At 39.4% G+C, this 16,417-nt stretch overlaps 1 pseudogene across 1 annotated transcript; it reads right to left on the reverse strand.

Moving 5' to 3' along the window:
- Positions 1–7,266: 7,266 nt before the first annotated feature.
- Positions 7,267–7,975, reverse strand: LOC309633694 (protein BUD31 homolog pseudogene; annotated as a pseudogene). The gene has a single exon. The product of its transcript is annotated as a protein BUD31 homolog pseudogene (transcript).
- Between the last annotated feature and the right edge of the window lie 8,442 nt (positions 7,976–16,417).

The raw sequence follows: 16,417 nt of genomic DNA on the forward strand, positions 1-16,417 counted from the left end.
TCCATCATTTCAATTTTCTTCTCTTTCCTTTTATATTATACCGTCTCTCTTTATCTCTCTCTCTATCTACCTATCTATCATCTCTCCATCCGTCCATCCATCCATCCTCCATTTTCTATCTGGTTTCATTGTTTTATCTTCTCTTGTAGTTCTGTACACTGATTTATCGTTGTATTCTCTCACTATATCCAGCATGCCTTACTTACAATCTTATAATAACTACTCATTAAATATTTATTGATAAGAAATGAATGAAAGTCCTTGCAGGTTGTTGCTGCATAATAAATGTATGTTTTTAAAGATTGCGATAATTACAAATTCCCTAACTGGATCCTTGTAACCTATTGGTTCTGTTCTTTGTTTTTCTTCAGTCACTCTCATTATATAAAGCAGGTGGGTAGTGGACTAGAAATAGTTAAGACTAAGGACATAAAATGGAAAGAGAAAACAAGGAAACATCTTTCTTCATTCTCTCCATTATCTAATGTTTATTTTTTCCCGTTTACAGGAGTAAAGGCAGAAAACTTCATTTTTCTTGTGCATTGTGAAACCCATCACATAATCTCTCCAATGCGGAGGGTTTTCTTTTTTCCCTAGGTATTTCTTGAATACTTTTTGTGGCAGTTGAGTTTTTTTTTAACCAAAATGTAAATTTTTCAAATTTCCTCTGACACAATCTGTTATGTATCTTTCACCACATACCATTATATTTGGAAAGGAAATTAGAGGTTTCAAAAGTGATTGTAAATTATTTTTTCATAGACTTTGAGAGATATTTTGTAGGACAGCAAGGTGGCATTGACTTCAAAAGTGTAGAGCAGCATCATGAAATGCCATAGTTTCCTTTATAAAGGTATTAATAGATCAGTCATTGGAAATGAATGTCTACAATCATCTCTAAATTGTATTTTCAGTTGCCACAATCTTAGAAGAAATGTGTGTTGTAATTTTAGGATTCACTGTATAAGTCTATTTGATGAAAGCTGATTTATGCAGATTGCATCATTCCAGTTAAAGATTCAAGGACATCTCTAGGGATTGCCTAAGTATAGGTACTTATGCTGAACTTTGAAAAGCGGATTCTACCAGAAGTGTGAGAGTCATAAGATAGTAATGCTCTTCATGCTGTGAGCAATGTGGAAGAGACCAGATTGGGAGAAGAAAGTGCTGGATACTTGGAGAAACAGCTGGGTCAGGAGCTAAGGGCCATCTGTAATCCAAAATAGACAAGTCTTAGTGAATGCAGCAAGATTTCATTCCATTCCCCAGTAAGCAAACAGATTGATATAAAATGAGGTAGGTCTTGTTAGTTTGAGAGGAATAGTGCCTGCTTTGAAATTTCTGGACAGACCCAATGCTCACTGTTGGTACAATAAGATCTTTCAGCTAGTGAATTGGATGCAAGGTAGGTTACAGTGAATAGTTAAGATTCCTGAAAAAAAAGTTGCCAGGATCCCCTAATTGGAAAATGCCCTGATGGAGGGTACATTACTAGTATCCCTCTAGATACCAACAACCCAAACTTACAGATAAACTCTAGAGACTTGGAAAGTTTGCCTTCCCATCTTCAACTGGATGGCAAGTAAATTTAAATGCCGATGGTCATTTATTCGTTAGTTATTCATTTATTCACCCTAACATTTATTGAGCACTTGTTCTGAGTCTTTTAACACCTTAGGTGCTGGAGATATAAGGAATATCTCTTTGCTCTTAAGGAGCTTACCCTTTGGTGGGAGAGTGGTAGACTGATTGTATAAATTGCCCCAATTCTTCATGATATCTGTATAGGTATCCTTTGCCTTGAAATTTTTGAGTTTTTCTGACTGAAAAGATAGCTTATTTCTGTGCATCTTGATTCTGAGTTTGGCCATGTGACTTGCTTTGGCCAATGGCATTTTAGCAGAGGTGAGATAATTGAGGCTTGAAAAAGGATTTACACCCTTTTGCTTCCACTTGAACTGTGAGAATATATCAGGGTAAGCCTCTGAGAGGGATATGAAAAACACATGGAACAGAGCCAAGTGATCCTAGTTGACAACTTGTCAACTATCAGCCATGTGAAGAGCCCACCTGAGCACAGAAGAACTGTCCATTCTAAATCACCAATTCATAGACTCATGAGCAAATAAAGGTATGTAGTTTTTGATCACTGAATTTTGAGCTGGTTTGTCTCACAATGATTATTATGGTAATAAGTATCTAATATGGGAAATATACAAAAGTAAATAATCACAATTTAGAGTGATAAAGTGATAAAGGGTATGAGAAAGTGCACACAGGGGAGACTTTTGCTTTGGGAAGATGAAGTAGTACTTATCCCTACTTCCCTTGCTAAGTTCAACTAAGAATTCTGAACACTAAATAGAAAACTAACATAAGAAGACTTGGAAAGGTGTAGAGATGAAGGCAGATAGGTGATGGATCACACAACCCAAGGAATAATGTGATGGTTAATTGCATGGGTTCCCTTTCTGTCTGATATATCCCAAACTTGGAGTTGAAAAAACTGGCAACCCAGAAATGTCAACAGGTGCCAAAAAAAAAATTCCCAACCAAAGCCTGCTCTCCATCCAAAGGACCAGAAGAGAGGCAGCTTACCAATACAAAATTTTTTTTCAATAATAATTATTCTACTCCAGACAAACACCACAGAAGATGCTGTGGTCCAACCCCCACCCAACCAACAAATTTAAAAGTTTAATTAAAAAAATGCACGTGGGGTGATGGAGAGCTTGCCACTGCCCTTGAGATTGTCTTTTTATTACTTCCTAGGTACTTTTTTTAACATCTTTATTGGAGTATAATTGCTTTATAATATTCTGTTAGTTTCTGCTGTATAACAAAGTGAATCAGCTATACATATACATACATCCCCACATCCCCTCCCTCTTGTGCCTCCCTCACACACTCCCTATCCCACCCCTCTAGGTGGTCACAAAGCACCGAGCTGATCTCCCTGTGCTACGCAGCTGCTTCTTACTAGCTATCTATTTTATATTTGGTAGTGTACATATGTGAATGCTACTCTCTCACTTCATCCCAGCTTACACTTCCCTCTCCCCGTATCCTCAAGTCCATTCTCTACATCTGCGTTTTTATTCCTGTCCTGCCCCTAGGTTCTTCAGAACCATTTTTTTAGATTCCATACATATGTATTAGCATACAGTATTTGTTTTTCTCTTTTTGACTTACTTCACTCTTTATGACTGACTCTAGGTCCATCCACCTCACTACAAATAACTCAATTTCGTTTCTTCTGATGGCTGAGTAATATTCCATTGTATATTTGTGCCACATCTTCTTTATCCATTCATCTGTCGATGGTCACTTAGGTTGCTTCCATGTCCTGGCTATTGTAAATAGTGCTGCAATGAACATTGTGGTACATGACTCATTTTGAATTACAGTTTTCTCAAGATATATGCCCAGTAGTGGGATTGCTGGGTCATATGGTAGTACTATTTTTAGTTTTTTAAGGAACTTCCATACTGTTTTCCATAGTGGCAGTATCAATTTACATTCCAACTAACAGTGCAAGAGGGTTCCCTTTTCTCTACACCCTCTCCAGCATTTATTGTTTGTAGACTTTTTGATGATGGCCATTCTGACTGGTGTGAGATGAAACCTCATTGTAGTTTTGATTTGCTTCTCTAATGACTAATGAGGTTGAGCATCCTTTCATGTGTTTGTTGGCAACCTGTATATCTTCTTTGGAGAAATGTCTATTTAGGTCTTCTGCCTATTTTTGGATTGGGTTTTTTGTTTTTATGATATTGAGTTGCGTGAGCTGCTTGTATATTTTTGAGATTAATCCTTTGTCAGTTGCTTTGTTTTCGAATATTTTCTCCCACTCTGAGGGTTGTCTTTTAGTCTTGTTTATGGTTTCCTTGGCTGTGCAAAAGGTTTTAAGTTTCATTAGGTCCCATTTGTTTATTTTTGTTTTTATTTCCATATCTCTAGGAGGTGGGTCAAAGAGCATCTTGTGGTGATTTATGTCATAGAGTGTTCTGCCTATGTTTCCCTCTAAGAGTTTTACAGTGTCTGGTCTTACATTTAGGTGTTTAATCCATTTTGAGTTTATTTTTGTGTATGGTGTTAGGGAGTGTTCTAATTTCATTCTTTTACATGTGGCAGTCCATTTTCCCCAGCACCACTTATTGCAGAGGCTGTCTTTTCTCCACTGTATTTTCTTGCCTCCTTTATCAAAGATAAGGTGACCATATGTACGTGGGTTTATCTCTGGGCTTTCTATCCCGTTCCATTAATCTATATTTCTGTTTTTGTGCCAGTACCATACTGTCTTGATTACTGTAGCATTGTACTATAATCTGAAGTCAGGGAGCCTGATTCCTCCAGCTCCGTTTTTCTATCTCAAGATTGCTGTGGCTATTCGGGGTCTTTTGTGTTTCCATACAAATTGTGAAATTTTTTGTTCTAGTTCTGTGAAAAATGCCAGTGGTAGTTTGATAGGGATTGCACTGAATCTGTAGATTGCTTTGGGTAGTATCGTCATTTTCACAATGTTGATTCTTCCAGTCAAAGAACATGGTATATCTCTCCATCTGTTTGTATCATATTTAATTTCTTTCATCAGTGTCTTATAGTTTTCTGCGTACAGGTCTTTTGTCTCCTTAGGTAGGTTTATTCCTTGGTATTTTATTCTTTTTGTTGCAGTGTTAAATGGGAGTGTTTCCTTAGTTTCTCTTTCAGATTTTTCATCATTAGTGTATAGGAATGCAAGGGATTTCTGTGCACTAATTTTGTATCCTGCTACTTTTCCAAATTCATTGATTAGCTCTAGTAGTTTTCTGGTAACATCTTTAGGATTCTCTGTGCATAATATCATGTCATCTGCAAACAGTGAAAGTACTTATTTTTTTCTGATTTGGATTCCTTTTATTTCTTTTATTTCTTTGATTGCTGTGGCTAAAACTTCCAAAACTACGTTGAATAATAGTGGTGACAGTGGACAACCTTGTCTTGTTTCTGATCTTAGAGGAAATGCTTTCAGTTTTTCACCATTCAGAACGATGTTGGCTGTGGGTTTGCCATATATAGCCTTTATTATGTTGAGGTAAGTTCCCTCTATGCCTACTTTCTGGAGGGCTTTTATCATAAATGGGTGTTGAATTTTGTCAAAAGCTTTTTCTGCATCTATGGAGATGATCATAAGGTTTTTCTCCTTCAATTTTTTAATATCGTTTATCACATTGATTGATTTGCGTATATTGAACAATCCTTGCATTCCTGGGATAAACCACACTTGATCATGGTGTATGATCCTTTTAATGTGCTGTTGAATTCTGTTTGCTAGTATTTTGTTGAGGAATTTTGTATCTATGTTCATCAGTGATATTGCCCTGTAGTTTTCTTTTTTTGTGACATCTTTGTCTGGTTTTGGCATCAGGGTGATGATGGCCTCATAGAATGAGTTTCAGGGTATTCCTCCCTCTGCTATATTTTGGAAGAGTTTGAGAAAGATAGGTGTTTGCTCTTCTCTAAATGTTGGCTAGAATTCGCCTGTGAAGCCATCTGGTCCTGGGCTTTTGTTTGCTGGAAGATTTTTAATCACCGTTTCAATTTAAGTGCTTGTGATCTGTCTGTTCATATTTTCTGTTTCTTCCTGGTTCAGTCTTGGAAGGTTGTGCTTTTTAAAGAGTTTGTCCGTTTATTCCAGGTTGTCGATTTTATTGGCATATGGTTGCTTGTAGTAATCTCCCATGATCCTTTGTATTTCTGCATTGTCAGTTGTTAATTGTCCTGTTTCATTTCTAATTCTGTTGATTTGAGTCTTCTCCCTCTTTTTCTTGTTGATTCTGGTTAATGGTTTATCAATTTGTTTATCTTCTCAAAGAACCAGATATTCATTTTATTGATCTTTGCGATTGTTTCCTTCACTTCTTTTTCATTTATTTCTGATCTGATCTTTATGATTTCTTTCCTTCTGCTAACTTTGGGTTTTTGGGTCTTTTTTTCTTCTTTCTCTAATTGCTTTAGGTGTAAGGTTAGGTTGTTTACTTGAGATGTTTCTTGTTTCTTGAGGTAGGATTGTATTGCTATAAACTTCCCCCTTAGAACTGCTTCTGCTGCATCCCATAGATTTTGGGTTGTCGTCTTTCCATTGTCATTTGTTTATAGGTATTTCTTGATTTCCTTAGTGATTTCTTGGTTTTTTAGTAGCATATGGTTTAGCTTCCATGTGTGCATTTTTTACATTTTTTTTCATGCAATTGATATCTAGTCTCATAGCATTGTGGTCGGAAAAGATACTTGATACGATTTCAATTTTCTTAAATTTACCAAGGCTTAATTTGTGACCCAAGATATGATCTATCCTGGAGGATGTTCCATGAGCACTTGAGGAGAAAGTGTATTCTGTTGTTTTGGATGGAATGTCCTATAAATATCAATTAAGTCCATCTTGTTTAATGTGCCATTTAAAGCTTTTGTTCCGTTCTTTATTTTCATTTTGGATGATCTGTCCGTGGTGAAAGTGGGGTGTTAAAGTCTCCTACTATGATTGTGTTACTGGCGATTTCCCCTTTTATGGCTGTTAGCATTTGCCTTGTGTATTGAGGTGCTCCTATGTTAGGTGAATAAATATTTACAATTTTTATATCTTCTTCTTGGGTTGATCCCTTGATCATTATGTAGTGCCCTTCTTTGTTTCTTGTAATAGTCTTTATTTTAAAGTCTATATTGTCTGATATGAGAATTGCTACTCCAGCTTTCTTTTGATTTCCATTTGCATGGAATATCTTTTTCCATCCCCTCACTTTCAGTCTGTATGTGTCCCTAGGTGTGAAGTGGGTCTCTTGTAGACAGTGTATATACGGGTCTTGTTTTTGTATCCATTCAGCCAGACTGTGTCTTTTGGTTGGAGCATTTAATCCATTTACATTTAAGGTAGTTATCAATATGTATGTTCCTATTACCATTTTCTTAGCTGTTTTGGCTTTGTTTTTGTAGGTCTTTTCCTTCTCTTGTGTTTCCTGACTAGAGAGGTTCCTTTAGAATTTGTTGTAAAGCTGGTTGTGTGGTGCTGAATTCTCTTAGATTTTGCTTGCCTGTAAAGGTGTTAATTTCTTTGTCATAGCTGAATGAGATCCTTGCTGGGTAGAATAATCTTTGTTGTAGTTTTTTCCCTTTCATCACTTTAAATATGTCCTGCCACACCTTTCTGGCTTACAGAGTTTCTGCTGAAAGATCACCTGTTAAGTTTATGGGGATTCCCTTATGTGTTCTTTGTTTCTTTTCCCTTGCAACTTTTTTTTTTTTAAGGTTTAAGAGTTTTATTTCTACAAATCACAGCTGATGAACACCAAAGCCTTCACACGTAGAGACCATGCTCCTACTCGGGCCTGGGGAACTGCTCTGAGGAAGAGCTGCTCCCAGGAAAGGGTGGCGTGACAGGCAGAAACCTGCGCAGTCCAGAGTCCAGGGCGGAGAGGGGTCGGGCCCGATGGCCTCAGCCAGAGCAGCCCCGGCAGCCGCAGTGCGTGCACTCGATGATCCGACCCACTTCCAGCTTGCTTTTGGGGACCCGGCAAATGCAGTTTGTCCCCAAAATTGGTGTCCCATGTCTGAATGCACCGCAGGCAGCATAGGTTCTCATATTCCTGCTTTTTCCATTTTGCGATCAGGTTTTTATCTGCATAGCCTTCTTTAATACAGTATTCATACAGTTCTATGCTTATGGCTTTCCGCTTGTAGAAGAGGTCAAAAATATAGCGGGTTTTCTGGTGATGGATCCTAAAGATGGGCCACAGAGATTCCACTTTCCTCTTTCCCTCGTGAGGTTCTGTTTCAGCTTCTCTCATCTTTTGATCTAATTCATCCAATGTTGGCTCGATCAACTCCCAGCCATCTGGGGGAGCTTTCCAGCTTCCTTTGACTTTAGGCATTTTTTCCCCAGAAGATAATCTGCAAAGATCACGTCCTCCGTCGCCGTCGGACGCCCCTTCTCTATTGCCTGCCTCCCTTGCAACTTTTAATATTTTTTTCTTTGTATTTAATTTTTGATAGTTTGATTAATATGTGTCTTGTCATGTTTTTCTTTTGATTTATCCTGTATGGGATTCTTTGTGCTTCCTGCATTTGATTGACTATTTCCTTTTCCATATTAGGGAAGTTTTCAACTATAATCTTTTCAAATATTTTCTCAGTCCCTTTCTTTTTCTCTTCTTCTTCTGGGCCCCCTATAATTCGAATGCTGGTGCATTTAATGTTGTCCCAGAGGTCTCTGATAGCGTCCTCAGTTCTTTTCATTCTTTTCTCTTTATTCTGCTCTGCGGTAGTGATTTCTACTATTTTATCTTCCAGGTCACTTTTCCGTTCTTCTGCCTCAGTTATTCTGCTATTGATTCCTTCTAGAGAATTTTTAATTTCATTTATCGTGTTGTTCATCATTGTTTGTTTGCTGTTTAGTTCTTCTAGCTCCTTTTTAAACGTTTCTTGTATTTTCTCCATTTTATTTCCAAGATTTTGGATCATCTTTACTATCATTATTCTAATCTTCTTCAGGTAGACTGTCTATTTCCCCTTCAGTTATTTGGTCTGGTGGGTTTTTACCCTGCTCCGTTATCTGCTGCATATTTCTCTGTCTTCTCATTTTGCTTAATTTACTGTGTTTGGGGTCTCCCTTTCACAGGCTGCAGGTTTGCAATTCCCATTGTTTTTAGTGTCTGCCCCCAGTGGGTAAGGTTGTTTCAGTGGGTTGTATAGGCTTCCTGGTGGAGGGGACTGGTGCCTGTGTTCTGGTGGATGAGGCTGGATCTTGTCTTTCTGATGGGCAGGACCACATCCAGTGATGTGTTTTGACGAGCCTGTGACCTTATTATGATTTTAGGCAGCCTCTCTGCTAACGAGTGGGGTTGTGTTCCTGTCTTGCTAGTTGTTTGGCATGGGGTGTTCAGTGCTGGAGCTTGCTGGTCGTTGAGTGGAGCTGGGTCTTAGAGTTGAGACGGAGATCTCTGGTAGAGGTCTCGCCAATTGATATTACATGAGGCCAGGAGTTCTCTGGTTGTCCAATATTCTGAACTTGGCTCTCTCACTTCAGAGGCTCAGGCCTGACACCCAGTTGGAGCACCAAGACACTGTCAGCCACACAGCTCAGAAGAAAAGGGAGAAAAGATTAAAGAAATTAAAAAAAAAAAAATTAAAAAGTTATTAAAATAAAATATTAAAAAATTATTAAAATAAAAAAATTAAAAAGTAATAAAAAAGAAAATGTAGAGAGTAACCAAACCAATAAACAAATCCACCAATGATAACAAGCACTAAAAACTAAACTAAGATAAACATAAAATCAGAAACTAGTCAGTCCCTTACAGCATACCCCATGTCTACAGTTGCTCCCAAAGTTCACCGCCTCAATTTTGGGATGAATCGTTGTCTATCTAGGTATTCCACAGGTGCATGGTACATCAAGTTGATTGTGGGGATTTAGTCCGCTGCTCCTGAGGCTACACGGAGAAATTTCCCTTTCTCTTCTTTGTTTGCACAGCTCCTGGGGTTCAGCTTTGCATTTGTCCCCGTGTCTGCATGTAGGTCACCGTCTGGTGTCTGTTCTTTGCCCAGACAAGAGGGGGTTAAGGTAATGGCTGATTAGGGGTCTCCGGCTCACTCAGGCCGGGGGGGAGGGGTGTGGAATGCAGGGTGAGCCTGCGGCAGCAGAGGCCAGCGTAATTTTGCAACAGCCTGAGGCACGCCATGTGTTCTCCCAGGGAAACTGTCTGTAGATCATGGGACCTTGTCAGTGGCGGGCTGCACATGCTCCCAGGAGGGGCTGTGTGGATAGTGACCTGTGCTTGCACACAGGATTCTTGGTGGCTGAAGCAGCAGAGTTAGTGTTTCATGCCCATCTCTTGTGTCCACGCTGATAGCCGTGGCTCGTGCCGATCGCTGAAGCTCATTTAGGCAGTGCTCTGAATCTCCTCTCCTATGCACCCTGAAACAATGGTCTCTTGACTCTTAGGCAGTTCCAGACTTTTTCCCAGACTCCCTCTTGGCTAGCTGTGGCACACTAGCCCCCTTCAGGCTGTGTTCACGCAGCCAACCCCAGTTCTCTCCCTGGAATCTGACCTCTGAAGCCTGAGCCTCAGCTCCCAGCCCCTGCCTGCCCTGGCTGGTGAGCAGACAAGCCTCTCAGGCTGGTGAGTGCTGGTTGGCACCGATCCTCTGTGCGGTAATCTCTCCGCTTTGCCCTCTGCACTTCTGTTGCTGTGCTCTCCTTCGTGGTCCCAAAGCTCTGCCACCCCCTGTCTCTGCCAGGGAAGGGGCTTCCTAGTGTGTGGAAACTTTTCCTCCTTCACAGCTCCCTCCCAGAGTTGCAGGTCCTGTCCCTATTCTTTTGTCTTTGTGGTTTTTTTTCTTTTGCCCTACCCAGGTACGTGGGGAGTTTCTTGCCTTTTGGGAAGTCTCAGGTCTTCTGCCAGAGTTCAGTAGGTGTTCTGTAGGAGTTGTTCCACATGTAGATGTATTTCTGATGTATTTGTCGGGAGGAAGGTGATCTCCACGTCTTACTCCTCTGCCTTCTTGAAGGTCTTCTTTCACTCTATTTTTTTTTTTTTAATAATTATTTATTTATTTATTTATTTTTGGCTGTGCTGGGTCTTCGTTTCTGTGCGAGGGCTTTGTCCAGTTGCGGCAAGCGGGGGCCACTCTTCATCGCGGTGCGCGGGCCTCTCACCACCGCGGCCTCTCCCGTTGTGGAGCACAGGCTCCAGACGCGCAGGCCCAGTAGCCGTGGCTCACGGGCCCAGCTGCTCTGCGGCATGTGGGATCTTCCCAGACCAGGGCTCGAACCCGTGTGCCCTGCATTGGCAGGCAGATTCTCAGCCACTGCGCCACCAGGGAAGCCCTTTCACTCTATTTTTGATGCATGTTTTTTTTCATGAGCTCTTCTGGCTTTGCTCTGTTGACTTGTCTTTCAGAAAAGCTCTCCCACAGCCTGATACCTGACCAGCCGTGTGGCTGGATTGATGCCTTGCCACATTCTTGGAATCCCCTCACATGCTGTTCCTCAGAAGGTTGCATTCAGTGAGTCAATGATCTTGCTGTCCAAGGGAGGGGAGAGGGGGAGCCAGAATCATACATGAACTGCAGAGATTCTTTTTCATGATGATGAAGCTCTTGAGTTAGCAGCCAACCTTCTACTTGTAGGTTTTAGTTCATCTTGGTCCATGGTTCAGGTTCAATGGCTCTGAAGCTTGCTTGCACCAATTAAATCAGAATCTCTGGGACAAAGGCACTCAGACATCAGTCTATCTTAAAGGTCCTAAATGATCCACCCATGCAGCTGGGCTGGAGAATTCCTGGCTATGGTGCAGCTGTGAATGGACTCCTTCTGGGAGCTACTGCATTAGAAGACTCACCACCTTCTGACTTCTTAGATCTCTCAGAAAATTCGTTTTTGTGTGTTGTTGTTAAGCAGTGGTGAAAGTGGTATTAAATGGAGTGCTCCCCATTGTTCTCATAGCTTTCATTTGACCTTAGATTTTTTTCTTTTAGATAAGCAGGCATTCATGACTGTTTGCAAATATATTTTCCATTTACCATCTGAGGCATTGTACCAGTTTTTGGATAATGGACTTTGTGAGTTAGCTGTTTGCAACAGAGCTAGCAGAAATATCTGTCTACTGGATTGTACTTTTGTTTATTTTTTTCATTGTCACTGTTGGATTCCCTACATTTTTATATTCCTTTGAGTATTTTACTTATCAGCTAATAGGGAGAAAGATGCTTATGCTTCATAATAATTATGATGATGATGATGATTATAACTACTGTATAATGTGTACCTAACACTATTAGACACCATAGCTATAAACTGTGCATGAATTATCACATTTAATCTTTGCAATAATTTTGAGAGGTAGTGTATCTCCATTTTATAAATGATAGTCTAGTTGTCATCTTACCTGGAAATCTTCAGCTAAATTGTGAAAAATGACAAAAGGCAATCTACCACCTGACATGGTGGTGTTGGGTTCCAGATGAAAGAGGAGGGTAGAGAGAAGGGTTGATGCAAGGCGTTCTGCTACTGCTAATTCCAGCCTATTCAGGACCAGGTTCCATGAGAACCAAGCTTCGTGGTACAATTATGAACCACTCTCCAGCAAATATTATTTAGGAGTAGCCTAATTAGTCCAGTTTCCTTCATTCTTCCAGCAGTAATTTCCAGCATTCCTAGTGTAATAGACTTGATGATGAATTTGGAATTTGGTGTCCATAGGAAGACTGATTTAATCTACCTTCACCATGTATGGACTAGGTTTCTTTCTTTTTTATTTTTTTAAATTTATTTATTTTATTTATTTTTGTCTGCGTTGGGTCTTTGTTGCTGCTTGCAGGCTTTCTCTAGTTTCTCTTTGTTGCGGTGCGAGGGCTTCTCACTACAGTGGCTTCTCTTGTTGTGGAGCACAGGCTCTACGCATGCAGGCTTCAGTAGTTGCAGTGCATGGGCTCAGTAGTTGTGGCTCACAGGCTCTAGAGCGCAGGCTCAGTAGTTGTGGCACACGGGCTTAGTTGCTCCGTGGCATGTGGGATATTCCCAGACCAGGGCTCGAACCTGTGTCCCCTGCATTGGCAGGCGGATTCTTAACCACTGTGTCACCAGGGAAGCCCCGGACTAGATTTCTTCTCTTTTCTTTTAAAAAAATTTTTATTGGAGTATAGTTGGTTTACAATGTTGTGTTAGTTTCAGGCATACAGCAAAGTGAATCAGTTATAAATATACATATGTCCACTCTTTTTGGACTAGTTTTCTTGAAGAGTTCTTGACAACCTGGTGCCTTGAATGGTTCCCTTTGGAAAATGCAACCTCATTTTGAATCCCTGAGAGTTGACTAACAGCCATGACCTTCTCTTCTTCTGTTTACCCATCTTTTCTGGGGGCTGAATTCTGCCTCAGAGCTCCCTCGTCCCATCTTTTAAAGTGTTTTTATTGTTAAAATTTTTATTATTTTTCCAGTATATATATATATCCAGTATGTGTGTGTGTGTGTGTGTGTGTGTGTGTGTGTGTGTGTGTGTATGTATACACACAAACACATTTTCTTTATCCATTCATCTGCTGATGGACACTTAGCTTGTTTCCATATCTTCCCTTGTTTCACCTTAAATGAGCTTATCTTACCTGGTGAGAATGGCTCCTGACTCAAAAGCTGCATGTGGCCTCACTGCATTCTCTTTGTTTGGGTTCCATCTTGCTCGCTGAGTTTTGCTTACATGATTTTTCCTTCTTACTCTCTTGGTTACTTGTAAGTGTGCTGCTCTTCCCTTCAGGAAGGAAATGCTCTTGCTGCATGGTCAGTTTTCCCAGTTTCTTATCCTGTCTGGTAGAAGCGTGCTCTGCTTTTCTCTGAAATAAAGTTCTCCACGTGCTACGTGTCCAGGAGAGAATTGCCTCTGACACTTGTGTTTATCTGACTTGAATTTCTCATCACTGTTTCTGCAAGGAGGCTCCTTTGATTCTCATGCCATTGGGATTTCTAGGGGCCTGCCCTATTTTTTTCTCCCTGGAGTAGACACAGTCCCTTCAGAACTTTGTGACACAAGCATTAGAGAAACTCCAAAAACATTTAATCTGTCATTGAAGATTTTCTATCTTGAAAAGGAGAAATCTCAGCCACAGTTCAAGATTGCCTATCTCTGGTTATGAAGGCAGAAGAATATAAAGTCTTTGGAGACTGAGAAAATTTCACTCTACCTGGACACGTCACAATGAGAGGAGTATATTTGGGTTGGCACTAGGAACCTTGGCCAAAAGTATTAAGCTGTTAATCCTTTTGATTCATTGTGAACCCATCTCCTGAATGTCAAAGGTTTGCAGTACACTGATGAGCCTACTCTATTATTTCTCTCCCTTATCTCACCAGGAGCTTCTCACCCAGGTGTTCAAAAATGTCAATATTTGAAAATTCAACGGTGATCTCAATTCCAGAGAGACAGCACTTAGCTGAGGAATTGATTGGAAGCTTTGAACAAGAAGGTCAGGTTGCGGAGGAATAAAATTCCCCAGCAGGGACAATAAGGAGAAGGAGAGTGTTTGCAAAAGTTTATTTTGAGTCATTGGCTGACTTTTATTCTCATGATGTGCAAAGTTCAGTAGAGGAAAGAACTTCCAGCTTAATAACATGGGATGTTAACTCTTCCAAACACACTTGTCTTTTCAGGTGTTTGCTGACCCCTGGCATGAAAACTAGCCCCCACACTGTGACAGGCAAGACACAACCCAGCAACAAAGCATTTTTTTTTTCTAGATGGATTCTAACAGAAAATTGCCCTTGCCCTGAAAGGTTGGAGGTGGAGGCCCTTGGGAGTAAGTGACAAAAAGGAATTAAGCAGAAGGTCCTTAAGGTCAGTCAGGGGTATAATTTTTTTAGTTTCTCTTTTTCACCCTTAGTAGTTAAAAATGAGTCCTAATCTTCTAAAAATCTTCTGGCCAACTCAATGATCCCCATTAATTATTTCTCTGTTAAGTACTTTCATTTGTCTCTTGACATTTGAACAAGTCAAGTTTTTTCTGTCTTAGAGGCTAGTATGTTTTTAATCAGGGCATGCTGTAATTGGTACTCTAGGTTTATGAACAGGACTGGTAGAAGGAATTCCATTTATTCACTTATGGATCTTGCAGGAGAAATTTGACTTTTTCATGCTTTAACATTTAAAAAAATTTTTTATTTCTTACCCAAAAAAACAAAAAAACAAAAAAAACCCACCAAAACATCTCTTGGAGCCACCAGACAAGGGGGAAATTTCTTCGCATTCTTCCTTTTCTTCTCTTGCCTTCTAAGCAAACCTTTGTTCTCAGTATGTGGAATAGATGTTTCTTTCATAATAGCAAATTGTACTGGTATTTAACTGCCTTAATAAAATTAACTCAATAACACAGAAAAGAAGAAATTGGTACTGAAATTTAGCATAAAATAATAGAAAAGTGAATATTTATTGAGTGTATAAAATAAGCTAAGCCTGGTACTCAATTCTTTTTCTACAATATATTTTCAGTTGTCTTAAAAATTTTATGAAATATTATTATCCACCTTTTATAGATAAGGAACTATATAGGTTCATAGATATTAGGTAACTTATTCAAGGTCACACAAGTAATAGATGACAGAGGCTGTATTTAAATTTGGGATTGTTTGATTTTAGAATTCTATTTCATATCCATTATACAATACTTCCTTTCAGTATGGAATGACTTGTAAAGTTGGTAGAAAGATGTGTTCTATTCCATTATTAAGTTTCAGGTAATCACTCAAGCAGACAGAGTAGTTATTTAGTGCCTATAGATTTTGTGACCACCACTGTATCAGACACCTATTGTATTGTGTTCAAATCTAAGCAGAATATAAGTTATGGAATTTCTAAGATTTGAGATCACCTAGAGCAATGAGAAGAATGAGTCCTGAATGTGGTATCAGAATATGCTAATATCAGAATATGCCATCAGAGACCTGGGTCTAGAACTTACTAGATGTGTAATGTTCAAAAAGTCACGAATTGCTTTTTTTAGACCTAATTTTTTAGAGTAGTTTTTAAAAAAAATTTGTATTGGAATATAGTTGATCTACAATGTTGTGTTAGTTTTAGGTGTTCAACAAAGTGCATCAGTTATACATATACATATATCCACTCTTTTTAAAGATTCTTTTCCCATATAGGCCATTACAGAGTATTGAGTAGAGTTCCCTGTGCTATACAGTAGGTGCGTATTACTTATGTATTTCATATATAGTAGTGTGTATATGTCAATCCCAATCTCCCAATTTATCCCTCCCCTAGAGTAGTTTTAAGTTCACAGAAAAATTAAGAGGCAGATACAGAGATTTTCCCATATACATGTATAGCCTCTTTCACTATAAACGTCCTCCACCAGAGTGGTACATGTGTTACAGGTGATGAACCTTCATTGACACACCATTATCTCCCCAAATCCATAGTTTACCTTAGGAGTCACTCTTGGTGTTGTGCATGTCACTAATCTTTTCAAGCTTCAGTTTCTACATCTGCAAAATATTTGCTTGTATTTGTAACATGCTTTTTGTTTACAAAAAGTTTTTAATACATTTTCTTATTTAAGTCTCATCAGAATTGGGTGAAAAAGGCATAATTATCCTAGTTTCACAGATGAAAAACAAAGAGGTTAAGTGGCTTGCCTAAAGCCAAATACTAAGTGGCAGAGAGGGAATGCCAATTCTAATGTAAAATCAAGCGCCCCTATACCCTTGACAAGATTGTGAGGAACAAGCAACATAAGTAAGTGAAAATGCTTTGCAGTCTATAAAATCTTAGAAATACTGGTCACAATGATGATCAAGTTTTAACTATTTATTCAGCAAATTATTATGGGAGAGCTCATTCTTGGTGAAGTTACCCCTTTGGTACCCAGGATGGTTGTAATAGGGGT

Source organism: Balaenoptera borealis (genome assembly GCF_965194805.1).
Source record: "Balaenoptera borealis genome assembly, chromosome: 8".
In the NCBI taxonomy this organism is placed as follows: Eukaryota; Metazoa; Chordata; class Mammalia; order Artiodactyla; family Balaenopteridae; genus Balaenoptera; species Balaenoptera borealis.